Source organism: Triticum aestivum, chromosome 6D, assembly GCF_018294505.1.
Source record: "Triticum aestivum cultivar Chinese Spring chromosome 6D, IWGSC CS RefSeq v2.1, whole genome shotgun sequence".
Taxonomy (NCBI): Eukaryota; Viridiplantae; Streptophyta; class Magnoliopsida; order Poales; family Poaceae; genus Triticum; species Triticum aestivum.
The window spans coordinates 304,695,828-304,714,055 of record NC_057811.1 but is presented as its reverse complement, the minus strand read 5'-3'; positions in this window follow the sequence as shown (position 1 = coordinate 304,714,055).

Below are 18,228 nucleotides of genomic sequence, written 5' to 3'. Positions count from 1 at the left end.
ACTTTCCTCGCCTCCTGACCATAGAGGTGGTTTGAGAGGTAATCATCAGTGAACCCTGAAAACAAGGATGTGCATAAATATCTTCTCTATTTTGGAAACGAGGCAAAGGAATAAAAAAAGGCAAGGTATAATAGTTAGTACCATATTGTAAACCTCAGTGCTTCCGATTGTTTGCTTGCAATACATATAAGGTAATTAGTCATCAGGTTAAGTAAGGGTTCGCATGCTATCAGTAAAATATGTTGATGAAAAATAAGCACATTGAAGATTCATCAGATTAATTCAAGCCACATGGAAAACCCATTTATCCAAACCAAGCATGATTAAGAACTAGGAAATATATCACTTGTGTATGTTCCTCATGTATTAAGTGCAGCCAAATTCGATTTATTCCTCACATAGTACACAATAAGAGAATGCAGCCACAACAATTGAACATCGCATTGCAGAATTGAATCAAGCAGTTAACTAAACACCACAACAAATGAACCAAACATTAGCTGAGCACCACATTGCACAATATAACATACTCATAATAGTAGATCAGACAGTTAACCAAACCCAGCATGCTTAACAAGTTGGAAATATAGCAATTGTATTTGTTTCTCATGTATTTAGTACAGCCAAACTCGATTTATTCCTCACATGGTATACATTAAGAGAATGCAGCCATAGCAATTGAACATCGCATTGCAGAATTGAACCAAGCAGTTAACTAAACACCACAACATGTGAACCAAGCCACAAAAAATGAACCAAGCAGTTAACTAGACACCAATTGAACAATATAACATACTCCTAATAGAAGATCAGACAGTTAACCAAACCAAGAATGCTTAACAACTTGGAAATATTGCACCCTGAAGAATTGAACATCTCATTTGAATAATTGAACCAAGCAGTTAATTGAACACCAGATTGCAAGACATATAGAACATATACACTATAGCAGAAGATTGCATGGTGAAAGTAGATAGCACAATTCACTAGAATTTGTTAAGGAAATGCAGTAGCTAGCAAACTGAACATGGGTCCTTGTAGTGAGCTAATAAGACAAGCTACTCCTCATTGTCGGAGATATCGATGACGATTGGCTCCTTGGACATGGAAGAGGGTGAGGCCTCCGCATCGTGGGTGCCCTCGTTGTAGTGGTGAGTTGCCTGAGCCGCTCCGGGCACCAACGTGCTGGCTCTCGAGATGAGGTAAGCACGTGCACGCTAAGAAAACACCTCGTAGCCTTCATCGAAGGCACCGACGGTGGCCTCAAGAAAACACGATGAACTGTCGTTTAGAGCAGCCAACCGCGTCGCGGCATCGGTGCGCGAGGCGTCAACTGTGGCCTCGACGGCGAGGTGCTCCTCCAAGATCTGGGAATCAGCACGAATGGCAGCCATCGCGACCTCATCTGTGCGTGCGGCCGCGATTTGCTTCTCCACTGCCAAATGCTCCTTGAGGTCCTCGCTATACTGCATGCACTATGGCTTAGGCCGGCGCTTATTTGGTGGAGGGGTTGGTGATTTGGGTGGAAGGCTCACGCACGGTCCGAAGATATTTAGTGCTGCATCTCACACGGATGGTCATAATAAACTGTGTGGGATCTACTTGATTTTTCGTCTTGATTTGAATTACATAATGGGGTCACAGCGGCCATGGACGGTGTTTGAATTGCTTGACCTTTTATCTGCAGTGATCATAAAAGAATTGGAATTGTTCAGGGTTCGTTTGGACATTTTTATGCATTAAGTGAGTTTTCAATGCATTTATGTGCATAATTCAAATTTGAACTACATGCACATGCTCCGGTGCATATAAATTGGTTGAAAAACCAAATCTTTGTCCTTGGGTGCATGCTTGGGTCCCCTGCAAGAAATGGGAATGAATGTCAAACACCCAGCAACCGTCACTCGGCCGCAAACATTGAGATACCTGGTTTTTCAATTGTAGTAAATCCAAAACTCGTCTGAAATTCATGAAACCTGGCATGCTATCATGCAGCAGTATCAACATGGCGTGGTAAAGTTTTTGTCCCATTTGGCGCAAGTTTGGGTATATGCTTCTCACGAACCAGAGCTTCTCACAACAAGCATGATGGTTTCGGTAGGGAACGCCTTAACTTTGGGGACGAAACGATATCGATTGCCTCTAATTGCTTTCAAATTTTTTTCTCGTGTCAACATAGAACAACGGGAGTGTTGTGTTATTTCTGGTGATTTTTCGGGGCTCGTTTGGAAATTTTTATGCATTAATTGAGTTTTCAATGCATTTATATGCATAATTCAAATTTGAACTACATGCACATGCTCCAGCGCATATAAATTGGTTGAAAACTCAAGTCTTTGTCCTTGGGTGGATGCTTAGGTCCCATGCAAGAAGTGGGAATGAATGTCAGACACCCTACCACCATCACTCGACCGCAAACATTGAGATACGTGGTTTTTAAATTCTTGTAATTCCAAAACTCGTCTGAAATTCATGAAACTTGGCATGCTATCATGGAGCGGCTTCAACATGGCATGGTAAAGTTTTTGTCCCATTTGGGGCAGGTTTGGGTATATGCTTCTCACAAACCAGAGCTTCTCACAACAAGAATGATGGTTTCGGTAGGGAACGCCCCAACTTTGGGGACGAAACGATATCCATTACCTCTAATTGCTTTAGAATTTTTCTCGTGTCAACACAGAACAACAGGAGTGTTGTGTTAATTTTTGTGATTTTTTGGGGTTCGTTTGGACATTTTTATGCATTATGTGAGTTTTCAATGCTTTTATGTGCATAATTCAAATTTGAACTACATGCACATGCCCCAGTGCATATAAATTGGTTGAAAAATCAAATCTTCGTCCTTGGGTGCATGCTTAGGTCCCATGCAAGAAATGGGAATGAATGTCAAACACCCTGCCACCGTCACTCGGCCGCAAACATTGAGATACCTTGTTTTTAAATTCTAGTAAATCCAAAACTCGTCTGGAAGTCATGAAACTTGGCATGCTATCATGAAGTGGCATCAACATGGCGTGGTAAAGTTTTTGTCCCGTTTGCGGCAGGTTTGGGTATATCCTTCTCACAAACCAGAGCTTCTCACAACAAGTATGATGGTTTCGGTAGGGAACGCCCCAACTTTGGGGACGAAACGATATCCATTGCCTCTAATTGCTTTCAAATTTTTTTCTCGTGTCAACATAGAACAACAGGAGAGTTGTGTTATTTTTTGTGATTTTTGGGGGTTCGTTTGGACATTTTTATGCATTAAGTGAGTTTTGAATGCATTTATATGCATAATTCAAATTTGAATTACATGCACATGCTCCAGTGCATATAAATTGGTTGAAAAATCAAATCTTTGTCCTTGGGTGCATGCTTAGGTCCCATGCAAGAAATGGTAATGAATGTCAAGCACCCTGCCACCGTCACTCGGCCGGAAACATTGAGATACCTGGTTTTTAAATTCTAGTAAATTCAAAACACGTCTGAAATTCATGAAACTTGGCATGCTATCATGGAGCGGCATTAACATGGCATGGTAAAGTTCCTGTCCCATTTGGGGCAGGTTTGGGTTTATGCTTCTCACAAACCAGAGCTGCTCACAACACGCATGATGGTTTCTGTAGGGAACGCCCCAACATTGGGGACGAAACGATATCCATTGCCTCTAATTGCTTTCAAATTTTTTTCTCGTGTCAACATAGAACAACAGGAGTGTTGTGTCATTTCTTGTGATTTTTCGAGGTTCGTTTGGAAATTTTTATGCATTAATTGAGTTTTCAATGCATTTATGTGCATAATTCAAATTTGAACTACATGCACATGCTCCAGTGCATATAAATTTGTTGAAAAATCAAAACTTTGTCCTTGGGTGCATGCTTAGGTCCCATCCAAGTGGGAATGAATGTCAAAGACCCTGCCACCGTCCCTCGGCCGCAAACATTGAGATACCTGGTTTTTGAATTCTTGTAAATCCAAAACTCGTCTGAAATTCATGAAACTTGGCATGCTACCATGGAGCGGCTTCAACATGGCATGGTAAAGTTTTTGTCCCATTTTTGGTAGGTTTGGGTATATGCTTCTCACAAACCAGAGCTTCTCACAACAAGCATGATGGTTTCGGTAGGGAACGTCCCAACTTTGGGGACGAGACGATATCCATTACCTCTAATTGCTTTCGAATTTTTCTCGTGTCAACATAGAACAACAGGAGTGTTGTGTTATTTTTTGTGATTTTTCGGTGTTCGTTTGGACATTTTTATGCGTTACGTGAGTGCATTTATGTGCTTAATTCAAATATGAACTACATGCACATGCCCCAGTGCATATAAATTGGTTGAAAAATCAAATCTTTGTCCTTGGGTGCATGCTTAGGTCCCATGCAAGAAATGGGAATGAATGTCAAACACCCTGCCACAGTCACTCGACCGCGAACATTGAGATACCTGGTTTTTAAATTCTAGTAAATCCAAAACTCATCTAAAATTCATGAAACTTGGCATGCTATCATGAAGCGGCATCAACATGGCGTGGTAAAGTTTTTGTCCCGTTTGCGGCAGGTTTGGGTATATGCTTCTCACAAACCAGAGCTTCTCACAACAAGTATGATGGTTTCGGTAGGGAACGCCCCAACTTTGGGGACGAAACGATATCCATTGCCTCTAATTTCTTTCAAAAAATTTCTCGTGTCAACATAGAACAACAGGAGTGTTGTGTTATTGTTTGTGATTTTTCGGGGTTCGTTTGGACATTTTTATGCATTAAGTGAGTTTTCAATGCATTTATGTGCATAATTCAAATTTGAACTACATACACATGCACCAGTGCATATAAATTGGATGAAAAATCCAATCTTTTTCCTTGGGTGCATGCTTAGGTCCCATGCAAGAAATGGTAATGAATGTCAAGCACCCTGTCACCGTCACTCGGCCGCAAACATTGAGATACCTCATTTTTAAATTCTAGTAAATCCAAAACCTGTCTGAAATTCATGAAACTGGGCATGCTATTATGGAGTTCCATCAACATGGCATGGTATGGTTTTTGTGCCATTTGGGGCAGGTTTCGGCATATGCTTCTCACAAACCAGAGCTGCTCACAACAAGTATGATGGTTTCGGTAGGGAACGCCCCAACTTTGGGGACGAACGATATCCATTGCCTCTAATTGCTTTAAAAAAATTTCTCGTGTGAACATAGAACAACAGGAGAGTTGTGTTATTTTTTGTGATTTTGCGGGGTTCGTTTGGACATTTTTATGCATTAAGTGAGTTTTCAATGCATTTATGTGCACAATTCAACTTTGAACTACATGCACATGCTCCAGTGCATATGAATTTGTCGAAAAAACCAATCTTTGTCCTTGGGTGCATGCTTAGGTCCCATGCAAGAAATTGGAATGAATGTCAAACACCCTGCCACCGTCACTCGACCGCAAACATTGAGATACCTTGTTTTTAAATTCTAGTAAATCCAAAACTCGTCTGAAATTCATGAAACTTGGCATGCTATCATGAAGCGGCATCAACATGGCGTGGTAAAGTTTTTGTCCCGTTTGCGGCAGGTTTGGGTATATGCTTCTCACAAACCAGAGCTTCCCACAACAAGTATGATGGTTTCGGTAGGGAATGCCCCAACTTTGGGGATGAAACGATATCCATTGCCTCTAATTGCTTTCAAATTTTTTTCTCGTGTCAACATAGAACAACAGGAGTGTTGTGTTATTTTTTGTGATTTTTCGGGGTTCGTTTGGACATTTTTATGCATTAATTGAGTTTCCAATACATTTATGTGCATTATTCAAATTTGAACTACATACACATGCTCCAGTGCATATAAATTGGTTGCAAATCAAATCTTTGTCCTTGGGTGCATGCTTAGGTCCCATGCAAGAAATGGTAATGAATGTCAAGCACCCTGCCACCGTCACTCGGCCGCAAACATTGAGATACCTGGTTTTTAAATTCTAATAAATTCAAAACATGTCTGAAATTCATGAAACTTGGAATGCTATCATGGAGCGGCATCAACATGGCATGGTAAAGTTCCTGCCCCATTTGGGGCAGGTTTGGGTATATGCTTCTCACGAACCAGAGCTTCTCACGAACCAGAGCTTCTCACAACAAGTATGAAGGTTTCGGTAGGGAACGCCCCAACTTTGGGGACGAAACGATATCCGTTGCCTCTAATTGCTTTCAAATTTTTTCTCGTGTCAAGATAGAACAATAGTAGTGTTGTGTTATTTTTTGTGATTTTTCGGGGTTCGTTTGGACATTTTTATGCATTAGGTGAGTTTTCAATGCATTTATTTGCATAATTCAAATTTGAACTACATACACATGCTCCAGTGCATATAAATTGGTTATAAAATCAAATCTTTGGCCTTGGGTGCATGCTTAGGTCCATGCAAGAAATGGTAATGAATGTCAAGCACCCTGCCACCGTCACTGGGCTGCAAACATTGAGATACCTGGTTTTTAAATTCTAGTAAACTCCAAACACGTCTGAAATTCATGAAACTTGGCATGCTATCATGGAGCGGCATCAACATGGCATGGTAAAGTTCCTATCCCATTTGGGGCAGGTTTCGGTATATGCTTCTCACAAACCAGACCTGCTCACAACAAGCATGATGGTTTCGGTATGGAACGCCCCAACTTTGGGGACGAAATGATATCCATTGCCTCTAATTGCTTTCAAATTTTTTTCTCATGTCAACATAGGACAACAGGAGTGTTGTGTCATTTCTTGTGATTTTTAGGTGTTCGTTTGGAAATTTTTATGCATTAATTGTGTTTTCAATGCATTTATGTGCATAATTCAAATTTGAACTACATGCACATGCTCGAGTGCATATAAATTGGTTGAAAAATCAAATCTTTGTCCTTGGGTGCATGCTTAGGTCCCGTGCAAGAAATCTGAATGAATGTCAAACACCCTGCCACCGTCACTCGGCCGCAAACATTGAGATACCTGGTTTTTAAATTCTTGTAAATCCAAAACTCGTCTGAAATTCATGAAACTTGGCATGCTATCATGGAGCGGCTTCAACATGGCATGGTAAAGTTTTTGTTCCATTTGGGGCAGGTTTGGGTATATGCTTCTCACAAACCAGAGCTTCTCACAACAAGCATGATGGTTTCGGTAGGGAACGCCCCAACTTTGGGGACGAGACGATACCCATTACCTCTAATTGCTTTCGAATTTTTCTCGTGTCAACATAGAACAACAGGAGTGTTGTGTTATTTTTTGTGATTTTTCGGGGTTCGTTTGGACATTTTTATGCATTATGTGAGTTTTCAATGCATTTCTGTGCATAATTGAAATTTTAACTACATACACATGCTCCGGTGCATATAAATTGGTTGAAAAATCTAATCTTTGTCTTTGGGTGCATGCTTAGGTCCCATGCAAGAAATGGTAATGAATGTCAAGCACCCTGCCACCGTCACTCGGCCGCAAACATTGAGATACCTGGTTTTTAAATTCTAGTAAATCCAAAACACGTCTTAAATTCATGAAACATGGCATGTTATCATGGTGCTGCTTCAACATGGCATGGTAAAGTTTTTGTCCCATTTGGGGCAGGTTTGGGCATATGCTTCTCACAAATCAGAGCTGCTCACAACAAGCATGATGGTTTCGGTAGGGAATGCCCCAACTTTTGGGACGAAACGATATCCATTGTCTCTAATTGCTTTCAAATTTTCTGTCGTGTCAACATAGAACAACAGGAGTGTTGTGTTATTTTTTATGATTTTTCGAGGTTCGTTTGGACATTTTTATGTATTAAGTGAGTTTTCAATGCATTTATGTGCACAATTCAAATTTGAACTACATACACATGCTCCGGTGCATATAAATTGGTTGAAAAATCTAATCTTTGTCTTTGGGTGCATGCTTAGGTCCCATGCAAGAAATGGTAATGAATGTCAAGCACCCTGCCACCGTCACTCGGCCGCAAACATTGAGATACCTGGTTTTTAAATTCTAGTAAATCCAAAACACGTCTTAAATTCATGAAACATGGCATGTTATCGTGGTGCTGCTTCAACATGGCATGGTAAAGTTTTTGTCCCATTTGGGGCAGGTTTGGGCATATGCTTCTCACAAATCAGAGCTGCTCACAACAAGCATGATGGTTTCGGTAGGGAATGCCCCAACTTTTGGGACGAAACGATATCCATTGTCTCTAATTGCTTTCAAATTTTCTGTCGTGTCAACATAGAACAACAGGAGTGTTGTGTTATTTTTTATGATTTTTCGAGGTTCGTTTGGACATTTTTATGTATTATGTGAGTTTTCAATGCATTTATGTGCACAATTCAAATTTGAACTACATGCACATGCTCCAGTGCATATAAATTTGTTGAAAAATCAAATCTTCGTCCTTGGGTGCAAGCTTAGGTCCCATGTAAGAAATGGGAATGAATGTCAAACACCCTGCCACCGTCACTCGGCCGCAAACATTGAGATACGTTGTTTTTAAATTCTAGTAAATCCAAAACTCGTCTGAAATTCATGAAACTTGGCATGCTATCATGAAGCGGCATCAACATGGCGTGGTAAAGTTTTTGTCCCGTTTGTGGCAGGTTTTGGTATATGCTTCTCACAAACCAGAGCTTCTCACAACAAGCATGATGGTTTCGGTAGGGAACGCCCCAACTTTGGGGACGAGACGATATCCATTACCTCTAATTGCTTTCGATTTTTTCTCGTGTCAACATAGAACAACAGGAGTGTTGTGTTATTTTTTGTGATTTTTCAGGGTTCGTTTGGACATTTTTATGCATTAATTGAGTTTTCAATACATTTATGTGCATAATTCAAATTTGAACTACATACACATGCTCCAGTGCATATAAATTGGTTGAAAAATCAAATCTTTGTCCTTGGGTGCATGCTTAGGTCCCATGCAAGAAATGGTAATGAATGTCAAGCACCCTGCCACCGTCACTCGGCCGCAAACATTGAGATACCTGGTTTTTAAATTCTAGTAAATTCAAAACACGTCTGAAATTCATGAAACTTGGAATGCTATCATGGAGCGGCATCAACATGGCATGGTAAAGTTCCTGTCCCATTTGGGGCAGGTTTGGGTATATGCTTCTCACGAACCAGAGCTTCTCACAACAAGTATGATGGTTTCGGTAGGGAACGCCCCAACTTTGGGGACGAAACGATATCCGTTGCCCCTAATTGCTTTCAAATTTTTTCTCGTGTCAACATAGAACAACAGGAGTGTTGTGTTATTTTTTGTGATTTTTCGGGGTTCGTTTGGACATTTTTATGCATTAAGTGAGTTTTCAATGCATTTATGTGCATAATTCAAATTTGAACTACATACACATGCTCCAGTGCATATAAATTGGTTGAAAAATCAAATCTTTGTCCTTGGGTGCATGCTTAGGTCCCATGCAAGAAATGGTAATGAATGTCAAGCACCCTGCCACCGTCACTCGGCTGCAAACATTGAGATACCTGGTTTTTAAATTCTAGTAAATTCAAAACACATCTGAAATTCATGAAACTTGGCATGCTATCATGGAGCGGCATCAACATGGCATGGTAAAGTTCCTATCCCATTTGGGGCAGGTTTGGGTATATGCTTCTCACAAACCAGACCTGCTCACAACAAGCATGATGGTTTCGGTAGGGAACGCCCCAACTTTGGGGACGAAATGATATCCATTGCCTCTAATTGCTTTCAAATTTTTTTCTCGTGTCAACATAGAACAACAGGAGTGTTGTGTCATTTCTTGTTATTTTTCGGGGTTCGTTTGGAAATTTTTATGCATTAATTGTGTTTTCAATGCATTTCTGTGCATAATTCAAATTTTTTTTGACTGGGAACTGTAGGGGAAATCCCCACAGCATATCAAAACTTTATTGAGAAAATATATACAGTACAGGTACAGAAAAAGGGGTGATTACAAGAGGTAATCAAAGAATCTAGGGGAAGAAATAGAGAAACAAGGTAGAGGATACATATTAAAGGCCTCAAGGTGGCAGGAATGAAATCCAGCGTAGAAGATCATCTTTGTAGGCAGCTTTCACTCTATATTGCATTAAGCTGATGTCATGTATAAAAGCAGATCTCCATTTATTAAATCTAACCCTCTCATGCCTGAAGACCTTAGCATTCCTGATGATCCAAATATTCCAGCAAGCAATGAACACCACTTCAGTGAAGAAGGGCTTCCTAAAACTCCTGCTAGCATTAAGGACCAAATGAGCCATGGAGTCACCAGAAGACCAATCAATTTGCAGATATTCCAAATTCTGACACTAAAGTTGCAATTGAAGAACAAATGATCTCTTGTTTCCCTAGTCTGCAAAGGGCAAAGGACACAGCTCACTCCATCCTCCAAATGCCAATGCCTCCTCTCCACCATGTCCTTGGTGTTCAACCTGTCCATAATAAGCATCCAAGCAAAGACTTTGATTTTGATTGTACAAGAGGACTTCCAGATCCAAGCTGTCAAAGGGTTGAAAGATGCAGAGACAAAAGTATGTGAGTAAAACAGCTTTGGTGAGTATCCCTTGGCAGTGCCCTTCCAAAACCAAATATCCTTGGACCCAGGTGCTCTAATAAGGCCACCCAACATAGACTGGAGAATAGTCAGTTCATCAAAAGCCTGGCTGGACAAAGGAAGGTAGAAATGCTAGAAAATGTCCTGAGAGCCCAAGAATTCCATAGCAGTAACCCAGGGGTCCTTAACATAGGAGTAGAGCCTGGGAAATCTGAGCTGAAGGCTAGACACCTGACCATCAAACTGCAAGTTATCTGACCACATGAGGGCAGTGTTCCCTGCATTAATCTGAACCCAAGCACACTCCCTAAAATGATGCATGACCTTGCAAATATCCTTCCACCAGAATGAGCCACAATCAGAAGTTCCCTGAGGGACCCTATTATGGTAGTAAGTATCCCAAATTAAAGAAACCCAAGGAAGATCCTTTTTATTAAGGAAATTATTGGCATGTTTGATCAAAAGTGCAACATTCTGGGAACCAAGGTTGAGGATGCCAAGACCTCCCCTGTTTTTTGGCCTGCAAATAAGGTCCCAAGCAGCTAGGGAGGGTGCAGGCTGACCCCTATTCCTCCTCCAGAGACATTGCCTCTGGATTCTTTCCAATTGTTTAAGAATTCCAGCTGGGACAGCCAAACTGCACAAGAAGAAAATGGGCATAGATGACAGAGCAGAATTAAGGAACTGCAGCCTTTCCCCCTGATTCAGAAAAGATGAACTAGCTGTCATTCTCCTCTCCATGCAATCAACCAGTGGCATAAAATCCAGCATTTTAGGCCTTGTAGTTCCCACTGGCAACCCAAGGTAGGTAAAAGGCATTTTCCCAATCTGGCAGCCAAAAGCAGAAGCTAATTCAGCCATGACAGCAGTGTCCACATTGATGGGAATAATAAAGGATTTATGATAGTTCACATCCAGACCAGTGGACTCAGAGAAGATCCTGAGCATATCCTTTAGAGCTAAAAGTTGATCCTTGTCAGCAGGCAAGATAATAAGAGTATCATCAGCATACTGAACTACAGGGTAATCCTGATCATGACAAGGAATAGGTAACTGAAGAATGCCCCTTCTGATCATATCATTAATTACAGTCTACAGAAGATCAGCAGCTAGGACAAACAAGAGAGGAGAGACTGGATCACCCTGTCTGACACCCTTTTTGCACCTGAACTTCCTACCAGGGACACCATTAAGCAGAACAGAGGAGGTACCTGTGGAGAGAAGCTGCTTCATCCAAAGGATCCACTTCTCATTAAAGCCCTTATGTCTTAGAATTTGCACAATGGCCTCATGCTCAAGGGAGTCAAAAGCCTTTTCAAAATCCAACTTTAGAATCACAATAGGTTTCTTGGACTGGTGACACGGGTGCAAATACTCAAAGGTCCCCCCAATACAATCCTGAATTTTTCTACTTTTGATGAAACCATATTGGTTCTTGTGAACACACTGCATAATCACCTTTTGAAACCTATTGGCTGCCATTTTAGACAGAAACTTAAGACCCATTCCAGTTAGAGATATAGGTCTGTAGTCACCCACCTCCTCAGGGGAGGGCTTCTTGGGCACCAAAGTTATGTAAGAGTCATTGATATTCTCCAGATGGGCAGTACCCTGAAAGAAAGCCTGGGCCAGTTCATAGAAATCCTGAGAAATTATGTGCCAGCATCTTTTGAAGAAAAGACCATTAAAACCATCTGGACCTGGAGCTTTATCAACTGGCATGTGCTTGATAATCAAGTCCATTTCCTCCTTCTCAAAAGGCTTAGTGAGAACATCCAATCCCACAACTGGTTCAATAAGGGAAGAAAGATCAAAGCCCATTTTAATTCCCCTGGAAGAACCCATTCTGTTCTTAAAACAATCCCAGATAATACCCTCCATTTGGGAATGATCAGTCACCACCGTACCATCATGCTGTTTTAAGCTAGCAATAGAATTTCTTCGGTATCTCTCCGTGGCCATAGCATGAAAGAACTTGGTGTTCTCACCACCCACTTTGATGTATCTGGTAGTACATCGTTTCCTCCAATAAAGACATTGAAGGTGGAGCAGTTTCTCAACATGGCGTTTAACCACAATCCTGAAATTTGATTCCTGTCTGTAGAGTGTTCTATATTCCTCAAGCTCATCCAAAAGCAGGATAACACTATTGCATTTACAAATTAGAGTTTTCAGTTTAGAAATGCTCTTCTGCCACCTTTTGAGACACATTCTCAAGGACTTAAATTTGTCAGCTATCCTAGCAGTAATATGGCCCTTTCTGGATTGTTTCTGCCACGAGGAATCAACACAATCCATAAAACCCTCCAACTACAACCAATAGTTCTCAAACCTAAAGATATTAGACTTGGGAATAGAAGTTTTAATTGTAACCATACAGGGCACATGGTCAGAAGCAGTTCTGGCAAGAGGTAACACCTCAGTCATGGGATAATCAGAGATCCAATCAACAGAAGTGAAGAACCAGTCGAGCTGCTCAAGAAGTGGATCATCCTGCATGTTGGACCAAGTGTAGGACCTGCCTTTGATGGGCAACTCCAAAAGGCCGAGGTGTCCAATTATCTCATTAAAGATGAACATGTCATTCAAATCACCACCAGGTAGATTCCTGTTATCCATAGACCGTAAGAAATTAAAATCGCCCAATAACAGCCAATTCTCATCCACAGGAATGTTCAGGTGATATAACCAGTTTACAAAATTATCCCTGGCTTCCCCCTGACAAGGTCCATAGACCACCACAAGAGTCCAGCGCTCATTGTTGTGCCTAGAAACAAACTCAATTACCACTTCAAATTGTTGGACTTGCAATAAAGTCCCACCAAATATAGACGAATTCCAAACAACTAGAATTCCACCAGAGGCCCCCAAGGAAGGAGAGAAAGCAAAGCTGTCAAATCTCTTGGGGCAAAAACTTTTAATCATGCGGGAATCGAATGAAGCACATTTAGTTTCTTGCAGGCAGGCAATAGCACAGTGGCTTTCGTCAATCTTTTGTCTAACAGCTCTTTGCCTAGCCTCAGAATTTAAACCCCTGACATTCCAGCACAGTACATTCCAGTTTCTACAGAGATTATTCATAAAGGAATAACATAAACAAGTCACCCATGCACATGACACACAATGCCAGATGCCCAAAAGCACATAAGAGTTCCAAACCAGCATTATTACATAGCCCCGGATCAGAAAAAGAAAACCGAACACATAAAGCATATTTGTGGGCTCGCCAAACCCAACAGTATTGGAGCGCACTATTCATTGGAGTCTTGAGTTGTAGCAGCAGAGGGGTCCACCATAAGTGCATCCTCTGTGAGCAGAGCTGCATCAATCTCCAGCTCCTTGCCAATAGCTTGCAGGTGACTGATGGGAGTAGGCGGGGGGACATCTCCAAATGCAGGGTCTTCAGACTTCTCAGCAGAGAGGGGCTTGGCCTTAGGCTTCTTCTTCTTGGGCTACAGAACCAGCTCATGGAAAGTGGGCTTAAACCCATCCCGCTGGGCCGAACTTCTGGTACACCTACGAACAGAAGTTTCAACAAGTGGAGTACGCGCCAAAACTTTGCGTGGCCTCCTTGCAGGTGCACGCTCAGGAGGAGGAGGGACAACAGTCACAACCCTGTCAGTTTCATCCACAAATAGTGCTCTAGCCACAGGTCGAGCAGATACCGACTCCTTCCATGTCAGCAAAGGAAGGGTATCCTGCTGGAAAGCAAAGTCCCAGGTTCTCTTGCTCAAAATGACAGGCGACAGGGGCTGAGGCAGCAGGGGTTTAGGCACCTCAAACACCATTGGAGCATTCAGCAAATTTTCAAACGAGCGCCTCCAAATCATCTCCGGCGGCAGAGGGGGACCAAAAGGAATCGGAACCACAGGCTGCTCCAAAGTGCGGACATCAAAAGGGGGAGGTTGATACACCACAATTGTCCAATTATTAGCATCCTCCATATCCGGTGCTGCCATTTGATCATTCGAATTAGCAGGAGAAGCCCCATCGATAAGAACGATAGGAGCAGGGGGCACCTGGGGTTGAGCTTCAGAGCTTTGGTGGGCCGAACTAGGTTGGGCCGAGGCATTCAAAACCACAGATTCTTGATCCTCCACAGCAGGCTCCGCAGCAGGTTCCTCCCAGTTGCCCCAATTGTCCTCATGCACCTCAATATGCGCAAGTTCAGGCGGAGGTGGTGGCACATCGTTCCACCCCAATGCCGGGAATGGAGGCAGAATAAAAGGTGGCTCCGGGAAGGGAACACCAGGCATGGGATGGGGATTGCCATTCATGGGCATCCAGTCTTCATCTTGGGGCATCTGTTCAGCAAAATTGGCCCCCAGGATATACAGAGGCACCGTCCAAGACACCCGGGCGCCACCCCAGGCAGCATAATCCATGAACACCACATCTCTTGGTACTAAAATATCTTCTGGAAAAGACGCAAAAACCAAAGTGCGCACAAGGTAGGGATCCTCACTAATCCAATGCTGAAACTTCCCAAATGTGTTGACCGCTGCCCGAATATTCTCCTCATTGCGAAGATCGAGCGGAATCCCCAAGAACATGAGCAGTCCCTGACGGAAACCCTGAGCACCTCGAAACGAATCACCCTCATCGTGCTTCATAAAACGCACAAAACGATCATTGCCTAGAGGTTGGGGCGGCATCTGAAGAAGAGAAATCCTGACTGCAGCATCCCGAAGCTCGAAAAGACCCACCGATCTAATCCAAGGCTGAGCAGACCTCACCAATACCCCATGGCTTGCAACCACTGGACCACTTCCTCCCTAGCAGCACCAATCTGATCGGGAGGGGGGATGGGCATTACCTCAGCAAGCATGAATTCCTCATGGCGGCGCACAAGTGGGGTATGTGGCGTCACATAGGTCCGAGGCAGACGAGCATCACCGCCATCCACAATGTGATGGCCAGCCGGCACATACAGCATGGGGTCAAGAGGGAAGTTAGCCATCGAAGAGGAACAGCCCGGGCTGGAAGCAGGCGGCAAGAAGTCCGGCGGAGGAGGGGTCTCAGGCGGCGCTCTCGAAGGCGTTTTGGGACCAGGGCTGATGGAACAGGGCGAAGCAGTAAATGCGGAAGTGTAAGAGGAGTCCAAGTTTGGTAAAAGCTGTGTCAGGGAGATATTCTCGGTGGGAGCTGAGCGATCCTCGGAAGTTGCAACGATACCGGGTTTTGGTTTCCAAACCAAACCCAAAATGCTAGCAAACTTGTTACAATCCTTTCTACCATGCCCCACCCGCAGACACGAGGTACAACGCAATTTAGATGTGCACGCCGCGGCAAAATGACCCTTAGATAAGCAAATCTGACACGTTAAAATTTCATCGACCATGCCCGTAACCAATTTATCAAAATCCTCGTCTGCCTGCTGAGAAGACGGAATGGGAAGCCCAGAAGATAGCACCGGCTCCACCTGGACCGTGGACCGTGAAGAAGGCGGCCCAACATGGGAAGGCACGTCCACATTCGGAGAGCCAAAATTTCCGCCCGAGATAGATGGCGACCCATTCGCAGCTGGTTGGAGATCCCTAACCGTTCCAAAGGAAATGGAGGGGGTAGTTGTCGTCCACCGGAGCTCAGCCGGCGGCGAAGGGTGGATGACCACCCGTTCATGCGCAGAAAGCGTGTACCCCGCATCCTCAATAGTTTGGATGCAAGACTGCGTGGCTAGATAACGATAACCACGACAAGCAGGATAATTATGGAACTGTGAAAACGAAAGCTTCTTGGCAGGGCCATGCGATGATTTTATCGAAGATTTACGGGGCTTGGTGTGCATAGCCAACATGCCAAGGGTAGCTCGACGTTTAGAAGGACTAACAATGACCCACTCGGCATCACATTCCAATTTCCAAAGCTTGAACTCACGGCCCCAATTTGGGCCACCATTACCCCAAAGGTGAAAGAAACATTTAAAATGATCACAAGAGAAAGAACGGAGCCTGAGAATGATTAAAGCCACAGCCTTGCAAGAAACGTGAAAACCAAAAACCCTCTCCGTGATCATAAAAACCATGAACTCAATAGCAGAACCCCCGATGGCCGCCTCAAGCGCCGCTGCCACCGAATCCTTAGTCAGACGAAAATCATGTCGGCCAAAGGAAATTACCATGGTGAAGAAACCCGTGTCATCCATGGGGTGCATCGAAAAGCCCGTAGATTGAAAAACCTTCTCCGCAAAAGCCAGACCCTTGGAGAAGTCCAAGCCAAGGGTGGATCCATCAGCAGAACCCATAACGATGGGTATAGAAACGTAGATCTCAGTACGCCAGAGAGATCTATTGGAAAGGAAATGAAATTTGGTGGCTAGGGGAGGAGATCACCGGAGGGGGTGGCGATCGCCGGGGGGGGGGGGGGGGGGAGCGCCTATCATCAGAGAGCGCATAATTCAAATTTGAACTACATGCACATGCTCCAGTGCATATAAATTGGTTGAAAAATCAAATCTTTGTCCTTGGGTGCATGCTTAGGTCCCATGCAAGAAATGGTAATGAATGTCAAGCACCCTGCCACCGTCACTCGGCCGCAAACATTGAGATACCTGTTTTTTAAATTCTAGTAAATCCAAAACACGTCTTAAATTCATGAAACGTGGCATGCTATCATGGAGCTGCATCAACATGGCATGGTAAAGTTTTTGTCCCATTTGGGGCAGGTTTGGGCATATGCCTCTCACAAATCAGAGCTGCTCACAACAATCATGATGGTTTCGGTAGGGAACGCCCCAACTTTTGGGACGAAACGATATCCATTGTCTCTAATTGCTTTCAAATTTCTTGTCGTGTCAACATAGAACAACAGGAGTGTTCTGTTATTTTTTATGATTTTTCGGGGTTCGTTTGGACATTTTTATGTATTAAGTTAGTTTTCAATGCATTTATGTGCACAATTCAAATTTGAGCTACATGCACATGCTCCAGTGCATATAAATTTGTTGAAAAATAAAAATCTTCGTCCTTGGGTGCATGCTTAGGTCCCATGTAAGAAATGGGAATGAATGTCAAAAACCCTGCCACCGTCACTCGGCCGCAAACATTGAGATACGTTGTTCTTAAATTCTAGTAAATCCAAAACTCGTCTGAAATTCATGAAACTTGGCATCCTATCATGAAGCGGCATCAACATGGCGTGGTAAAGTTTTTGTCCCGTTTGTGGCAGGTTTGGGTATATGCTTCTCACAAACCAGAGCTTCTCACAACAAGTATGATGGTTTCGGTAGGGAACGCCCCATCTTTGGGGACGAACGATATCCATTGCCTCTAATTGCTTTCAAATTTTTTCTCGTGTCAACATAGAACAACAGGAGAGTTGCGTTATTTTCTGTGATTTTTCGGGGTTCGTTTGGACATTTTTATGCATTAAGTGAGTTTTCAATGCATTTATGTGCATAATTCAAATTTGAACTACATGCACATGCTCCAGTGCATATAAATTGGTTGAAAAATGAAATCCATGTCCTTGGGTGCATGCTTAGGTCCCATGCAAGAAATGGGAATGAATGTCAAACACCCCGTCACCGTCACTCGGCCGCAAACATTGAGATACGTTGTTTTTAGATTCTAGTAAATCCAAAACTCGTCTGAAATTCATGAAACTTGGCATGCTACCATGAAGCGGCATCAACATGGCGTGGTAAAGTTTTTGTCCCGTTTGCGGTAGGTTTGGGTATATGCTTCTCACAAACCAGAGCTTCTCACAACAAGTAT